Here is a 15,822-nt window from a genome sequence, read left to right on the forward strand (position 1 = left end):
GATGTGGTGAAAAAGCCACACTCCTGCACTGCTGGTGGTCTTGTAAGTACATAACTAAATTTTGGTCGCAGGTCTCCCAACGAATAAAAACACTGATCGACTGGGAATTACCTTTAAGCCCTTCACTAATCCTATTGAATCTGTGGCCAAAAGAAGACCCTCCTGACATAAGAAGACACTTGATAGATCGCCTGCTTACAGCGGCAAAAATTAATATTGCAAAGAAGTGGAAAGACAAAAAACCTCCCAACATTCAGCAGTGGACGCACAAAGTATGGGACATTTTCATGCTAGAAAACTTTAATACATTACACTCTGAAACCCAGACAGAATGCGACCTAGTAAGCCCACTAAATATTTGGTACCCTATTTTAGAAAAAATAGGCATAGATAAATTCGATTGGGAAACGATTAGAAACTCAAAATTTAAACTTTTATTATACAATTAACAGACTTGGATTATGTGTTCCCACACCTATTATTTCACCTTCCAACTCTTTCTGTTATTTAACAATCAAAGCCAAAAATATTTGATTGAAATATATCTCTAACATTTATTTTCAATGGACCTACATATACATATATGACCATGTATCAAGAATTCTTACTTTTACTGTTTTCTATGATATGACTTACCTTTTTGATGTTTCTGCAGTTCTAAATGTTTGTTAAAATGAAAAAGTTGTCAATAAAAAAATATTTCAAAAAAAAAAAATGAATAACAAGCCTGGGGTGCGTATTTACAAAGTCACAGAAGTGGAAAAAAGGTCCTTTTAAAACAATGGTATCAAGAAAGATATTAAAGGTTGAACCACATCAATATTTTCAAAAGCCTTGGAATACCCACAAAATGCCAAAGTGAGCTTTTCACACATGAGTGTGACAATCCTTAAACACTTTATTGATCTACTACTAACGCAGATCCCAGGTAGTCTCAGATATTTCATATCTTCATCAGAGAGTATGGTTCATGCAGTCTTCCTTTTATAATTCTGTATTGGGGCTGATGGAATCCATAAGGTTTAATTTTAAAGCAACCTCCCCATATACATAAAATCAAGAATTACTTCCACTTTGACCAACAGTTCTATTTACAAATCAGAGGAGTGACCATAGGCAGCCCACCTGCACCATCCACTGCCCAAAAGCACACCACATTTAGCTTAGGATATTAGAGTGGATTCTCGTGTCTGTATTCCTTTTCTATTAATTGGACATTTTGGCAGCTTGGTGGCATCAGAAAGGTCCAGATGCAATTCTTTACAGTGAATGCTGTGGCTGTGGACATGATATGTGGATGGATAATGAATATGGGGTGAATAGAAAAACTGTGGATGTATGATTTCTGTGGTGTAAGCTGTGTCCATAAAAATGATATGTAATTTGAAGGTGAGCTTGAGGTAACCCAACACAGAAAACCTGAGAATTCATGAGGATATATGATTCGGGAAGTTTCTACAGCATAGTGTCACCACGAACCTGTGGATCTGTGATTTTCGTGGTACAAACTTGCCATGGACATGTTATGTTATTAGATGTTGCGTTTGGGGTGAAGTGGTTAAGACACTGAACTGAACGCTGAAAGGTTGGCAGGCTGGAAGGTCGGTAGTTCAGCAGTTCAAGACCCCAGTAGTACCTCCTGTCTCTGGCTCTAGCTCCTGCCAACCTAGCAGTTCGAAAGCAAGAAATTGCAAGTAGATAAATAGGTACCACTTCGGTGGGAAGGTAACAGCGTTCTGTGCGCCTTGGTGTCTAGTCATGCCTGCCACATGACCACAGAAACATCTTTGGACAGCGCTAGCTCTTCGGCTTTGAAACGGAGATGAGCACCGCAACCCCAGAATTGGATTCGACTGGCTTTTGAGCAAGGGAACCTTTGGGTGACCCAGTGCAACGCTCCCTGAGGATCCATGAGGATCCGTGCTTCAGAACCCTGTTTCTGCAGCATGGTGTTGCCACAGAGCTGTGGCACCGTGACTTCTGTGGTGCAGGCTGTGGCCGTGGACAAGGCATATTATTTAATGGTGATGTTGAGTTGACACAGTGCAAAAATCATAAGGATCCATGAGGATCCGTGCTTCAAAACCATGTTTTTGCAGCATGGTGTTGCCACAGAGCCGTGGCACTGTGATTTCTGTGGTGCAGGCTATGGCCGGGGACAAGGAATATTTTTAATTGTGATGTTGAGGTGACACAGTGCAAAAATCAAGGATCCAAGAGGATCCGTGGGTCAAAACCGTATTCTTGCAGCATGGTGTTGCCACAGAGCCGTGGCACTGTGGTTTCTGTGGTGTAGGCTGTGGCCATGGAGAAGGCATATTATCTGATGGTGGATTTGGGGTGACACAGTGCAAAAAACATAAGGATCCATGAGGATCCGTGCTCCAGAACCATGTTTTTGCAGCATGGTGTTGCCACAAAGTCGTGGATCTGTAATTTTTGTGGTGCAAACAGTGGACGTGGATATGTTATGTGATTTAATGATGTGTTTGGGGTGACCCAGTTAAAAAACCCTGAGGATCCATGAGGATCTGTGCTTTAGAACCATGTTTTTGCAGTTTTGTGGTGCCACAAATCCGTGGGGGCATGATTTTTGTAGTTCTTCCTATAGTCTTAGACATGGTCTACAGTATGATGCCGGTTTTATTTCATTGCAGTACAGAAATCATATTAATTCATGAGGATCCGACCTTTGGAATCATGTTTTTGAGCTGTTCTAGTGCCAGGAATCCAGTGGGATCGTGGTTTTTGTGGTGCCCCCTATAGACTAACACATGATGGTGGTTTGATTTCCTTTCAGTGTAAAAATCATATGAATTCATGAGGATACGTTTAGATCCGACTTTTACCCTTTTCCCTACTGGCAGTTTCTTGCTTTCGGTTGACAGGAGGTGGGACCAGAGACCAGAGCTCACTCTGTCATGCAGCACTTGGGGTCTTGAACTGCTGAACTACCAACCTTCCAGTCTGCAGTTCAGCGTCTTAACCACTTGAGCAACCGCAGCCCTCATTTATTAATTACCCCTCTTTAAATGCCTGGCCCCCTTCACTTAGGGGAAGCTAGAAAGCGCTTAGGAGACACTAGGAGCGCGGCCAGGCTCCTCGACTAGGTGCAATTCCAGCCCACAGCCCTGATCAGTTTCATGCGACCAAGGTGAGATTTCCACACACAGCCATCAGGTGGCTGCGTATCTGCGCAACCAAAGACTCGCTGGAGGAGAGTGACCAGAAGTAATTGCCGGAGCGTAGGTGTGCATCAGAGATGTTGCTCACGATCGTCCCTGGGACCTTCTGCACGCAAGGCAGCTCCCAAAAGACCCCCCTCCTAGCGGCAGAAAGACCCTGAAAGCCTTTTTCAGATGCACTGTGTGAGTGTGTGTATGGGATGCAAGGATCATCCAAACACGCAAACCGTAATCAGCGTCCGCAGGCCCAGGGACACCCCCCCCCCCAGCTGCTCCCGCTTCTCATTTGCAGAGACGCTGAACTGCAGGCTATGGAAGGTCAGTAGTTCAGCAGTTCGAGACCCGGGTGCCGCAAGACGGAGTGAGCTCCCATCTCTAGTTCCAGCTCCTGCCAACCTAGCAGTTCGAAAGCCAGAAATTGCAAGTAGAGAAATAGGTACCACTTCGGTGGGAAGGTAACAGCGTTCTGTGCGCCTTGGTGTTTAGTCATGCCGGCCACATGACCACGGAAACGTCTTCGGACAGCGCTGGCTCTTCGGCTTTGAAACGGAGATGAGCACCGCAACCCTAGAGTCGGACTCGACTGGCTTTCGAGCAAGGGAACCTTTACCTTTACTAGAAAAGAGCAGTGGTGAAACGTGTTTCCTCCCCCTTGCCCGCCAGTTAAGCAGGTCTCAGATTTGAGCTGCAAACGTCGCTTCCTCCCCGCCGCCGCCACTGGCAAGAAAGCCAAAGCCGCTGTTGAGAGCGGAATTCCCGGTCTGGAGCCCTGCAAAGCAGCCGCCGTCACAACCTCACGCCTCCCATCGCGTCTGGCAGGGGCAGCCTCCCGCCCCAAAGCCTCCAATCGCCGTCACGCGCTCTGCTGCGCTCAGCCGCTTGCGAGGCGGCGTCTTTGCCGCTGCGCCTGCGCATCGTCAAGAGTTGAAGCCAAGTGCCCTTCCTCCCCTACCCCCGCCCACCCGCGAAGGGGGAGTTTAGCGGGGGGTGGGCTTCATGTTGGCGCGCTTCTAGTGGGAGTGGCTTCCGAAGTGTGGGGAGAAGCTGGGTGCGGGGGGTTCATTCATTAAGGCGATTAGTGGAATGGAGGGCTGATCAGTTGCTCCTGAGGTCCGAGGCGCAGGAGCCGCTATCCTTCAAAGGGGAACTGACATCTAAGCAGGTAAGGTATGCTTCTAGTCACTCGTCGCCTGCAAAGAAGAAAGCCCAGATACCCACCCCGAGGTCCCCCCCTTCCCCAAAAATGAATGCAATGCTCTTCTGGTAAGGTCAGATCCCCTTTGGGGGTATTGATCTGCTTAGAAATGAAAACGATTTGATCTGGGGCATCATAGTGCTAGTTTATTGGCTAGAGGGTAATGCCAACTTTCTCTCCTTATCCCACACCCAGTGTTTTAACAAGGTGTTGGTCGGCAGGAGAGAACAGTTAGATTTTAGCCCAGTGGCAGGCAGTCACAGTTCTCTCAGAGCTCTCGCAGCCCCACCTACCTCACAGGGTGTCTGTTGTGGGGAGAGGAAGGGAAAGGAGATTGTAAACACTCAGAGACTCGTTAGGGCGGTGAAAAGCAGAGTATAAAAACCAACTCTTCTTAGAAACCAACAAGTGTTTCAGGGTAGAAGCTTTTGAGAGTCCCAAGATTGAGCTTTGGCTCTCCGAAGTTTATACTTTGGAACTCTTGTGAGTCTCTAACGTGCTACTGGTCTGAAATCTAAATGTTTTAAGGGGACCCGATTGCCGCATGACGGAGTGAGCTCCCGTCTCTGGTTCCAGCTCCTGCCAACCTAGCAGTTCGAAAGCAAGAAATTGCAAGTAGATAAATAGGTACCACTTCGGTGGGAAGGTAACAGCATTCCATGTGCCTTGGTGTTGAGTCATGCCGGCCACATGACCACGGAAACGTCTTCGGACAGTGCTGGCTCTTCGGCTTTGAAACGGAGATGAGCACCGCAACCCTAGAGTCGGATTCGACTGGCTTTCGAGCAAGGGAACCTTTACCTTTACCTTTTACAAAAACTAAGGACAAGCGATTGCCCATAGGCAATACATGAGTACCAATAGAGAATGCATGATTGCCCATAGGGAATAATGGAGAGAACGCTTGCCCATAGGGGATAATGGAGTACATAACTGCCAACCGAGAATCCATAATTGGCCACAGGGACATAATTGCCAGCAGAGAATCCATGATTGCCCATAGGGAGTAATGGAGAGCAGAGCACACCTGACCATAGGGTATAATGGAGTCCACGCTTCCCACAATGAATAAGGGAGACCACATGTGGACGTGGGGAATAAGGGAAACCACGCTTGTCCAGAGGGAATAAGGGAGACCACACGTGCCCATAGGGAATAAAGGAGACCATGCTTGCCCACAGGGCATATTGGGGTCCACGCTTGCCCAAAGGGAATAATACAGACCACACTTGCCCATAGGGAAAATGGAGCCCACACTTGCCATAAGGATTAAGAGATAATACATTTTCCCATAGGAAATACTGGAGAGCATCCTTGCCCATAGGGAATAATAGAGACAATGCTAGCCCATGGGGAATAATGGTGTCCTTGCTTGGAAGTCATGGCAACCCCTGGTGACTCCTACTGGGGCATGGAGGACGTTCAGAGAAGTGGCTTGATAACCTGCCTCTGCCTCCTGGCCCTGGTATTCCTTGGAGGTCTCATCATCATATCACATATCATGTCCATGGGCACAGCTTGCACCACAAAATTCATGGATCCACGGCTTCATGGCATAACTGCTGCGGTGCAACTGGGCCACTAATGTGATGAGTTAGTAGATGGTGAGTTTGGTGTGCCCCACATTAAATCTCGTAAAACCATGTTTTGGGACAACATACTGAAGATCCATGAGGATCCGTGCTTCTGAACCATGTTTTGGCTTCATGGTGTTGCCACGAAGCTGTGGATCCATGACTTTTGTGGTAGAAACTGTGCCCATGGACATGATGTGTGATTTGATGATGAGTTCATGGTGACCCAATGCAAAAACACGGAGGATCCATGAGGATCCATGCTCCAGAACAATGTTTCTGCAGAATGCTGTTGCCAAGGAGCTGTGGACCTGTGATTTTTGTGGTGCAAACTGTGGCCATGGTCATTATATGTGATTAGATTGTGTATTTAGGGTGACCCATTGCAGAAACCCCATGAGGATCCGTGCTTCAGAGCTCTGTTTTGGCTGCAATGGTGTTGCCACGAAGCCGTGGATCCATGATTTCTGTGGTGCAAGCTGTTCCCATGGACATGATATGTGATTTGATGGTGAGTTCATGGTGACCCATTGCAAAACCCCCGAGGATCCATGAGGATCTGTGCTTCAGAACCATGTTTTTGTTGCATGGTATTTCCACAAAGCTGTGGGTCCATGACTTTTGTGGTGCAAGCTGTTGCCATGGACATGATATTGATTTTATGATGTGTTCATGGTGACCCAGCGCCAAAACCCTGAGGATCAATTAGGATCCATGCTCTAGAACCGTCTTTTTGCAAAATGGTGTTGCCACGAAACTGTGGATCCGTGATTTTTGTGGTACAAGCTGTTGCCATGGACATATTATGTGATTTTATCTTATGTTTGGGGTGACCCATTGGAAAAACACTGTGGATCCATGAGGATTCGTGCTTCAGAACCATTTTGTGGCTTCATGGTGTTGCCACAAATCCGTGGATCCATGACTTTTCTGGTGCAAGCTGTGGCCATGGACATGTTATGTGATTTGATGTTGTGTTTGGGGTGACCCAACACAAAAACCCCAAGCATCCATGGAGATCCATGCTCCAGAACTATGTTTTTGCAGAATGGTGTTGCCACGAATCTGTGGATTCATGATTTTTATGGTTTAAGCTGTTGCCATGGACACGTTATGTGATTTCATGGTGTGTTTGGAGTGACCCAACTCAAAAATACTGAGGATCCATGCTTCAGAACCATGTTTTGGCTTCATGGTGTTGCCACGAAGCTGTGGATCCATGATTTCTGTGGTTCAGGCTGTGCCCATGGACATGATATGGGATTTAATGGTATGCTTGGGGTGTCCAAACGCAAAACCCCCAAGCATCCATGAGGATCCATGCTCCAGAACCATGTTTTTGCAGCATTGTGTCGCCACGAAGCCGTGGAGACGTGATTTCTGTGGTGCGTTCTGTGGCCATGGACAAGATATGTAATTTGATAGTGATGTTGGTGTGACCCAGTGCAGAAATCATAAGGATCCCTGAGGATCTGTACTTTGGAACCATGTTTTTGCAGCATGGTGTTGCCACAGAGCCGTGGCACCATGATTTCTGTGGTGCAGACTGTGGCCAAGGGTATGATGTGGGATTTAATTGTATGTTTGGGGTGTCCCAATACAAAAAAACCAAGCATCCATGAGGATCCGTGCTTCAGAATCATGTTTTTGCAGAATGGTGTCCCCATGAAGTCATGGATTCGTGATTTTTGTGGTGCAAGTTGTGGACGTGTTATGTGATTTGATGGTGTGTTTGGGGTGACCCAGTTGAAAAACCCTGAGGATCCATGAGGATCCTTGCTTTGGAACCATGTTTTTGCAGTTTTGTGGTGCCATGAATTTGTGGGAGCTTGATTTTTGTAGTGCTTCCTGTAGTCTAAGACATGGTGTACAGTATGATGTTGGTTTTATTTCATTCCAGCATAGAAATCATATGAATTCATGAGGATCTGTCCTTTGGAATCATGTTTTTGCACTGTTGTGGTGACACGAATCTGTGGTGCTCCCTATAGACTAACACATGGCCTACAATATGATGGTGGTTTTATTTCATTTCAATATAAAAATCATATGAATTCATGAGGATCCATGTAGATCCGACTTTTACCTTTTCCCCTTTCGGGTTTTTATCTAATAATAGCTGCATTTGGGAATACATAAATAACAGCTAGATTAGTAATGCTGAGAATATAGTGATAATTGTGAATCATTTTGAAACTAATTTTCTACCTTCTGATTCCTAAAGCAGTGTACCAATTCATATCCAGTATAATGGAAAGTGCTTTATGTAGAATGCTTGAGCACTATTGCCTAGCATATTTTCATTCTGATCTTTCTTTATTTTTTATCATAAGCTGTTCTTAGCCTGACCCTTCACAATTTGTTTTTCAAAAAATGACAGGGCAAATATAAAAAAACCCCAATAAGTATAAAAGCTCTTCTCTTCATGTGCACGTCAATAGCAATGCTGCTGGGACTCATAAGTTGCCTGTCACAAAATCACAATTCACTGCAGTTGACAGGAGCCTGACTGTAAAATGTCTGCCAGTGGAATGCCAAGATCTAACATTTGTAATACAAAATTGGTCTTCTGCCATACCAAGCAGACTCACAGTTTAGAGTTTATACATGAGATGCTTTAACAAATGTCTCAAGAAGAATCAGTGTTAAGTACGAGACTCAACACAGCTAGTGAACAGTGATTCAGCTTTATTCAATGTAGTCAGAAGAAATCAAGAACGAGACAAAACTATAGAGCAACAGGCTCTTTTTTAAACAGTCCGGGCTTGGGAGGCCACGCCCACATGTCCGATAACAACCAATAACTATGTACAGATAGTCCAATCAGAGTGCTTCCCTCCAGACATTTGCGCAGCTCTGATTGGTCTATTTACAATCCTGTGTCAGGCCAAAGCTTAACATGGTTTTCAGTACATAACAATCAGGATATATGGTGATGCCCTTTTTCGTTTTAAGTATGTTTCCAGGGGTAATTGTGCAGATACGACAAAGCATTTCAGTTTCTCACCCATTGGAATTCAAGTATCAGCTAAATTCTGATGAGGCCCATCCTGGTCACTGTGATTTTCCTAATTATTCTCCAAAATCAGGCAGTTCCTTTGGGCAGTCTCTCTATCCAGAGTGGGAATAGAAGAGCAAGTCATAAAACCCCAGAGAGGCTAAGCCCCATCAGGCTGACTTGGCTCAGAATCTATGAGGCACTATAAGTCATTAAGCTAGGGAACCAGTTTAGTCAGGTTGCACTGTGTTATTTTAACTCTGTTTAGCATTCTCCCATTTGTCTGAAATCCTTCCCTGCTCCCATTTTCCTATGGGAAGTATGAACCTCTCCCTTCTTCTGTTTTCCAAATAAAACAAACCTTTCCAATTAAAAAAGCCTGTGTTGTCCTCAAATCCCTGAGGTGCAAAAGGACTGTGTTGTTTGTATGCCGGCTGTCAATTGAACCAGGCTGCATGTATGTGTGGCAGAGAGAGACAGAAGTGCACCTGTCAGCTTCTGCCCCAGATCTTCAAGTGACAGACTTTAAACTTTAAAGAACATACTGCAGGCTATTGTTTCAGGGGCAAACAACAGCCAATCAGCTTCAGGAAGGCTGGGGAAACGGCCTTCCACCATCAGTTTCCCCTTTGCCCTTCCTGAAGTAACCATTATACCACTCCTGAGTATTTAGGAGAATCATTATACATATAATTCCCAACTAGATCATGGATGATATGGTCACTAAATCCGCTAAATGAAACCAAAAACAGGCAGACGATCTCTCTACAAACCTGAATGAAGTCCAAGGAATGCAGAAAAATCCGACATCTTAAAAAATGTATCAGAAGAACAAAACTCCCCCACATAATAGAAACGACACTTGTAGCTTTAAGACAAGAATGCCCACTGAGCTCTCAGTGGCCTTGAAAGTTGCCAGACAACCACAACAATATTACTGAGCATTCCAAGCCTTGGTTATATAAAGCAAAGCTTTGGGGCATGCAGGGGTGCATATACTGCTCCTACTCCCCTGTCATGTCCACTTAGGGTTCCCTGGTCCTCCCTGGCTACTGGCACGGAGTGGTTGGGTAGGGTTGCCACATCCAGGTTGGGAAATTCCTGGAGATGTGAGGATGGAGCATGGGGAGGACAGGGGCTTCAATGGGATACAATGTCATAGAGTCCACCTTCCAAAGCATCCATTTTCTCCAGTGGAACTGATCTCTGTTCTGGAGATGCGCTGGAATTCCGGGGGATCCCCAGGTCTTAACTGGAGGCTGGTACCTCCAAGGGGTTAAACTGTCTGACTAGTATCCTGGAGATACAGATTTCAATCCCCACTCTGCCACTGAAGTTTTACTGGGTGACTTCGGACCAGTCACTCTCAGTCTAGCCTACCTCACAGGGCTGTTATAGATAAAATAGAGGAGGGGAAAATAATGTTGTAAGCTGCTTTAGGTCCCCCAACTTTTGTTATGTTTTATCTCAGACCTTAATGGTAGAATGTTATCCATTGTTTTTCTATATTTATTTATTTATTTCATTCGATTTCCGATCCCACTCACACACACACCCCAGGGGCTCTGAGCGGCTTACAATTCTAATTAATTAACACAGTCCTAATCTTGGGCCACATGTAAGTAGGGAGGTGAGAAGCCTTACCAGGCACCCTTTCTTCTGTAGCAGATCTTTCTTTCTATATAGCAGAGAATAATCACTTAATCCCCATGTCCCACCTGGAGGCTGACATCCCTGTCCCCACTGATGGAGGAAAACTCACCAGACCCTCTGCTTTTGTAACAGAGTCAATCTTTTGCTTCTTTTCTTTGTAGTTGAAAATAAGTCCTTCTGGAGTTATCCATCTGTAGGGGGTGGAATTTTTACACTAAGACAGTGTTCAGTTGACAGTCGAGATTGGAAGATTTGCCATCTTTTAATATAAATTGTATGATTTTATATTGATTGACAGTTTTAATGGAATTTTAATGTATTTTTATATATGTTGTTAGCCGCTCTGAGCCTGCCAAATGGCGGGGAGGGCAGGATATAAATGTAAATTAAAAACAAAATAGAGGACATGGTAGCATAAACAGCCAGACAATTGTGCGGAGGCAGGGGGTGGGGCCAATGTGCTAGCTCTCCCTCTCTTTCTGTGCGCATTCAGTTAATGTGTGGGGCTGACATGTGCGCTAGACTACATGTGCACTATTTAAGATCTTACTGCGTATCAGTAACCCCTTATCACAATGACATGGAAGTGGAAACAATGGGCTTTTCTCGCTATATCAACACTGGTGTATAGGTGGTGAGGATTTAAATCTGCAGGTCTGCCATCTCTTCCTAAAACATGATTTTGGCTGTGGAGGTTGGCCAAAACTAATCTGATCAGATTGAAACAGAACACTTTGAAACACCGCCCAGGTAGGTCATTTGCAAACTAGCGAGCACTTTAGAGCAAAAGTGCAGTTTGCTGAGCTGTGTTGCCAAGCATGTGGCTTTGATCAAGCTGAGATCTGCCACCTTAATAAGTCTGGCAGAGCCTGAACTGCTTGAAGAGCTCTTACTAACATCAGAAATTACTAATAAAATCTATTTTTCAGTCTTGAAATATGGCGAGATGGAGCTTCTTAAAAATAGTTAATAAATGTTTTTAGTACATTCATTTACAAAACTATTACTCATCCATGCTTGCCTGGGCCCAGCAGCAGCTGCTATGCAACTTACCTATTGTGGCAGTCACTATAGCATGACTCATCAGGTCCAGGGCCAAGTGGTGGCTACCACACAACTAGCCCAAGCTGAGCATAGTGGTAGCTACTCCATGACTCACTACCACAAGACCTGCCCAGTGTGGACCAAGCCTGGCCTAGTGGCAGCCATTACACAACTCTTCCTCACTTGTTTGATTCCCCACTCCTCCACGTGCAGCTAGCGTTAGGGTTGCCAGGTCTGGGTTGGAAAATACCTGGAGACTTTGGGGATGGATCCAGGAGAGTGTGGGGTTTGGGTAGGGGTCTCAGAGGAGCTGATCTCTGTCAGCTGGGGATGGATTGTAAAAGCGGGAGATCTCCAGGTCCCACCTGGAGGCTGGCAAGCTAGCTGGGTGACCTTGTGTCTGTCACAGTTCTCTCAAGAGCAGTTCTCTCTGCCCCACCTGCCTCACAGGGTGTCTGTTGTGGGGAGAAGAAGGAAAGGAGATTGTAAGCTGCTCTGAGACTCTGAGCGAAGGGCGGGGTATAAATCCAACTCTTCTTCTTCCTCTTCTTCTTCCCTCTGATCCAATGGTGGTGGAGGCCATCTTGCATGCCTGTCTAAACAGCCCAGTGGCCATGCCAGTGCTAAGCCAGGCACTGTGGCCTCCATCTGTGCTGGTGGCAACTCATGTTAATCTGAGCCAGTCTAATAAGCCTGGGGAGTAATTAGTAGATAGGGTAGCCAGATATATATTTTTTAAAGTACTAGACACACGGAGGCTCAGCTCTACCTCCTTCCAGCAAAACAATGTTTAGCACCATCTCCTCCAAGCCCAAACAGCGTACTTTGTACTGTTTGGTATCGGTAAGGTTGCCAGTTGACCTGGACAGTCCAGTGCTTTCAGTGACTGGTAAAAACAGTCCAGTTTAAATACTGGATCAATACCAGACACCTGGCAACATTATGGTAGAGTTGCCAATCTCCAGGTGGGAGATCTCCTGGAATTACAATTACTACAGAGATCAGTTTCTTTGGAGAAAATAGCTGCTTTGGAGAGTAGACATTATGGCATTGTATCCTGTCGAAGTCCCTCCCCAGGCACCACCCCTCAAATCTCCAGGAATTTCCCAGCCTGGGGTTGGCAACCCTATGGGTCCTGGCGTTATCCCAGAATGTCAACCGATTTCCAGACTACAAAGATCAGTTCCCCTGGAGAAAATTACATTTTTGGAGGCTGTTCCTTATGGTATCGCACCCATGCTGGGCTCCTTCCTATATCAAACTGTGCCCTTCATAGGCTGTGCTCTCAAATTCCCATCCACGAGTTGGCAACCCTGGGTGCAGGAAGCACATAGGATTCTGAAATGAGGAGTAAAAATTTGAAAGAGCCGGGAGTGGGCAAAAATAACTCCCACAGTAGCCCAAACACCACATTTTGAGCAAGGGCTACAATTGTTTTTATATCATGGGCACCCGCAGAGCTGTAGGGGGCATGGCGTGCTTAAATTAAAATGTGGACAGGTTTCATCCATGAGTCTTTCTGTTGTCTGGGGCGCAATGGGGCACGGCGGTGCCGGCAGTCCCCACCTTTCACTGACTGCAGATATCTCTGGTTTTTAGTGGTATGAGAAATGTAAAACCATTTTGTTTGGCGGGTGGGGTGAAGAAAGGACGTGTTGTTGGAGCCAAACGGTATTTTCGCGCCGCCAGCACGTCACCGGAAGTGACGCGCGAGGTCGATCACGTTGAGGGCGTGGCCCCGATCGTCGGAGGGAAAACCATAGAGTTTTCCCTCCGACGATCAGGGCCACGCCCCCAACGTGATTGACGTGGTTGCGTCACCTCTGGTGACGCAGCCACGCTGTGCTTCGGAGGGCGGAGTTCCCCCCGGGGCCTGATTCCGCGGCGGCGGAAAGTTGGCCTCCAAAGCGGGGGTTTACCCGCCCCCACTTGGCAGCCCTATTGGTGTGAGGTATCCTCCTCACTCTGGTAAAGGGGACCTATATGACTTCTGTCATTCCCTTATCTTTTACCTCAGGAGCCCAAACCCTTCCTGACAGATATAAAAGAATGGCACCGATAGTGTGGTTTTAAATAAAATAAGATTTATTCTGTATAAAAGGGTAGGGAAATGGGGAAATGGTTTTAAAGGTCTTATCTGAACTAAACAGTTGGCGACCCGCCAGTTTCTGTTATGAACTCTATTAACACTCTTTGAAAGGCTTCTTAAAAGTCAGGCAGGGATAATAAGAACAATAAACCCTATAAGATATTTCTTTACAATAGGCAGGCAGTTGTAATTTTACAGATCGTATACAATGTATAACTCAAGGCTCCCCAGTTGTGCTGGAGATCTGTCTGTCCCTAGAACTTTCCCCAGGATAATAGAACTGCAGTCCTTCCCTATGTGTGTTGGTGTTTCTCTTTTATACAGAGGTCTGCCCCCTTGAGCTGCGGTGGCTCAAGTGGTTAAGATGCTAAACTGCAGGCTGTGGAAGGTCAGTAGGTCAGCAGTTCGAGACCCGAGTGTGCCGCATGATGGAGTGAGCTCCCATCTCTAGCTCCAGCTCCTGCCAACCTAGCAGATTGAAAGCAAGAAATTGCAAGTAGATAAATAGGGACCACTTCGGTGGGAAGGTAACAGCGTTCCGTGCGCCTTGGTGTTTAGTCATGCCGGCCACATGACCACGGAAACGTCTTCGGACAGCGCTGGCTCTTCGGCTTTGAAACGGAGATGAGCACCGCAACCCTAGAGTCGGATTCGACTGGCTTTCGAGCAAGGGAACCTTTACCTGCCCCCTTTTGACTCTGGCAAAACCTCTCTGCAGAGTCTTATCTGTCCCTCTGCTCTGTGACACCCTGTCGCTAGGCCACAGAGGGAGAGTTTTCCCTTAGAAGGAAGCCACCCAAAAGCCCCTTCTCAATAACTCTCTCCCAGAACAGAACTCTTCCAACCGTCTCTCTCCCTCTCTCCCTCCAACTGCTCCCAACCAACTCTTCTTTTTCCCCTCCTGGATGCATTCCGTTGTCATGGAAGCGGCTCACCAATCAGAGAGAGCCTCTCCCACTGCCACTCCCACTTAGACCGTTGAGTTCATCACAGCTTGCTTGTTGGGTCACGTGGGGGAAGTGGTTGTGTGCTGGGAGGCGACTGAGAAACCAAGGGAACGGTTGCACGCGTGGGGGTACCAGGCAAGGTGTGGGGGGGAGGGTTGTGTGTTTGTGAGCGTGGGGCGAGGGGTCGTCCTGCTTGTGTTGCTTGGCATCCGCTTGCTTTCTCCTCTTTGCAGGTCTGTTCTTTCCTAGGCCGGGGCTGCAGAAGTCCTCTGTAAGTTAAGCTTGAGGGGGAGGGGGTCAGCAGGCAGAGTTTGGCCTGAGCTCTGTATTTGCCTTCTGGGAAAGTTTTCTAGACGTATACGGTGTTGCTGTGCCTCTGGATACGTAGCAGGGGAGGAAAAACTGCATCGGAGGTAGGGTAAATGGCTTAAGGGGTGGATCCAGAGGATAGGATTTCTGTTTCTGAGCACGAAAGGGTCTCTTGGGCTAAGAGTGCTGGCACTGAAGCACAGGATTTCAAACACTTAAATACAGGTCCTTGGTGAGCTCCTCATTTGAGTACAGTTGTGAGCGATGGAGAGGTATTCACTTATATGGCTGACCAAAATATTGAATCTGTATTTATTAGAGGCTGGTGTGGGAATAGGTTTTGGCTACCTTTGGGTTGGCTGACTATGTTTTTTGTGTCTAGGCCTGAAATCGGTTTCCTCCTGGGGACGAATCCCATATATGCTGTAATGGATTTCTTTATTTTTCTTGCAGTAGCTTTATGAGTAATATGAATGTACTGTAACTACATTTATTTTTGAATAGGTTTGTAAGCCTATGAATTTGTGCTATTATGTTATGCAAAAATATATGTAAAGGTAAAGACTTCCCTTGCTCGAAAGCCAGTCGAATCCAACTCTAGGGTTGCGGTGCTCATCTCCGTTCCAAACCCGAAGAGCCAGCGCTGTCCGAAGACGTTTCTGTGGTCATGCGGCCGGCATGACTAAACACCAAGGTGCACGGAACGCTGTTACCTTCCCACCGAAGTGGTACCTATTGATCTACTTGCAATTTCTTGCTTTCGAACTGCTAGGTTGGCAGGAGCTGGAACCAGAGAGAGGGGAGCTCACTCCATCATGTGGCACCCGG

At 46.4% G+C, this 15,822-nt stretch overlaps 1 protein-coding gene across 1 annotated transcript in view; it reads left to right on the forward strand.

The window, feature by feature from the left end:
- The first annotated feature begins 4,291 nt into the window (after positions 1 to 4,291).
- The window catches only part of CEP78 (centrosomal protein 78kDa), a 45,146-nt gene continuing 33,615 nt past the window's right edge, over positions 4,292 to 15,822 (forward strand). Inside the window, exon 1 of the mRNA XM_015420835.1 lies at positions 4,292 to 4,347. The gene's annotated coding sequence lies outside the window, so the exon portion shown is untranslated. The remainder of the gene's footprint in view (positions 4,348 to 15,822) is intronic.

The sequence above is a fragment of the Gekko japonicus genome, unplaced genomic scaffold (assembly GCF_001447785.1).
Source record: "Gekko japonicus isolate JY-2015 unplaced genomic scaffold, Gekko_japonicus_V1.1 scaffold2110, whole genome shotgun sequence".
In the NCBI taxonomy this organism is placed as follows: domain Eukaryota; kingdom Metazoa; phylum Chordata; class Lepidosauria; order Squamata; family Gekkonidae; genus Gekko; species Gekko japonicus.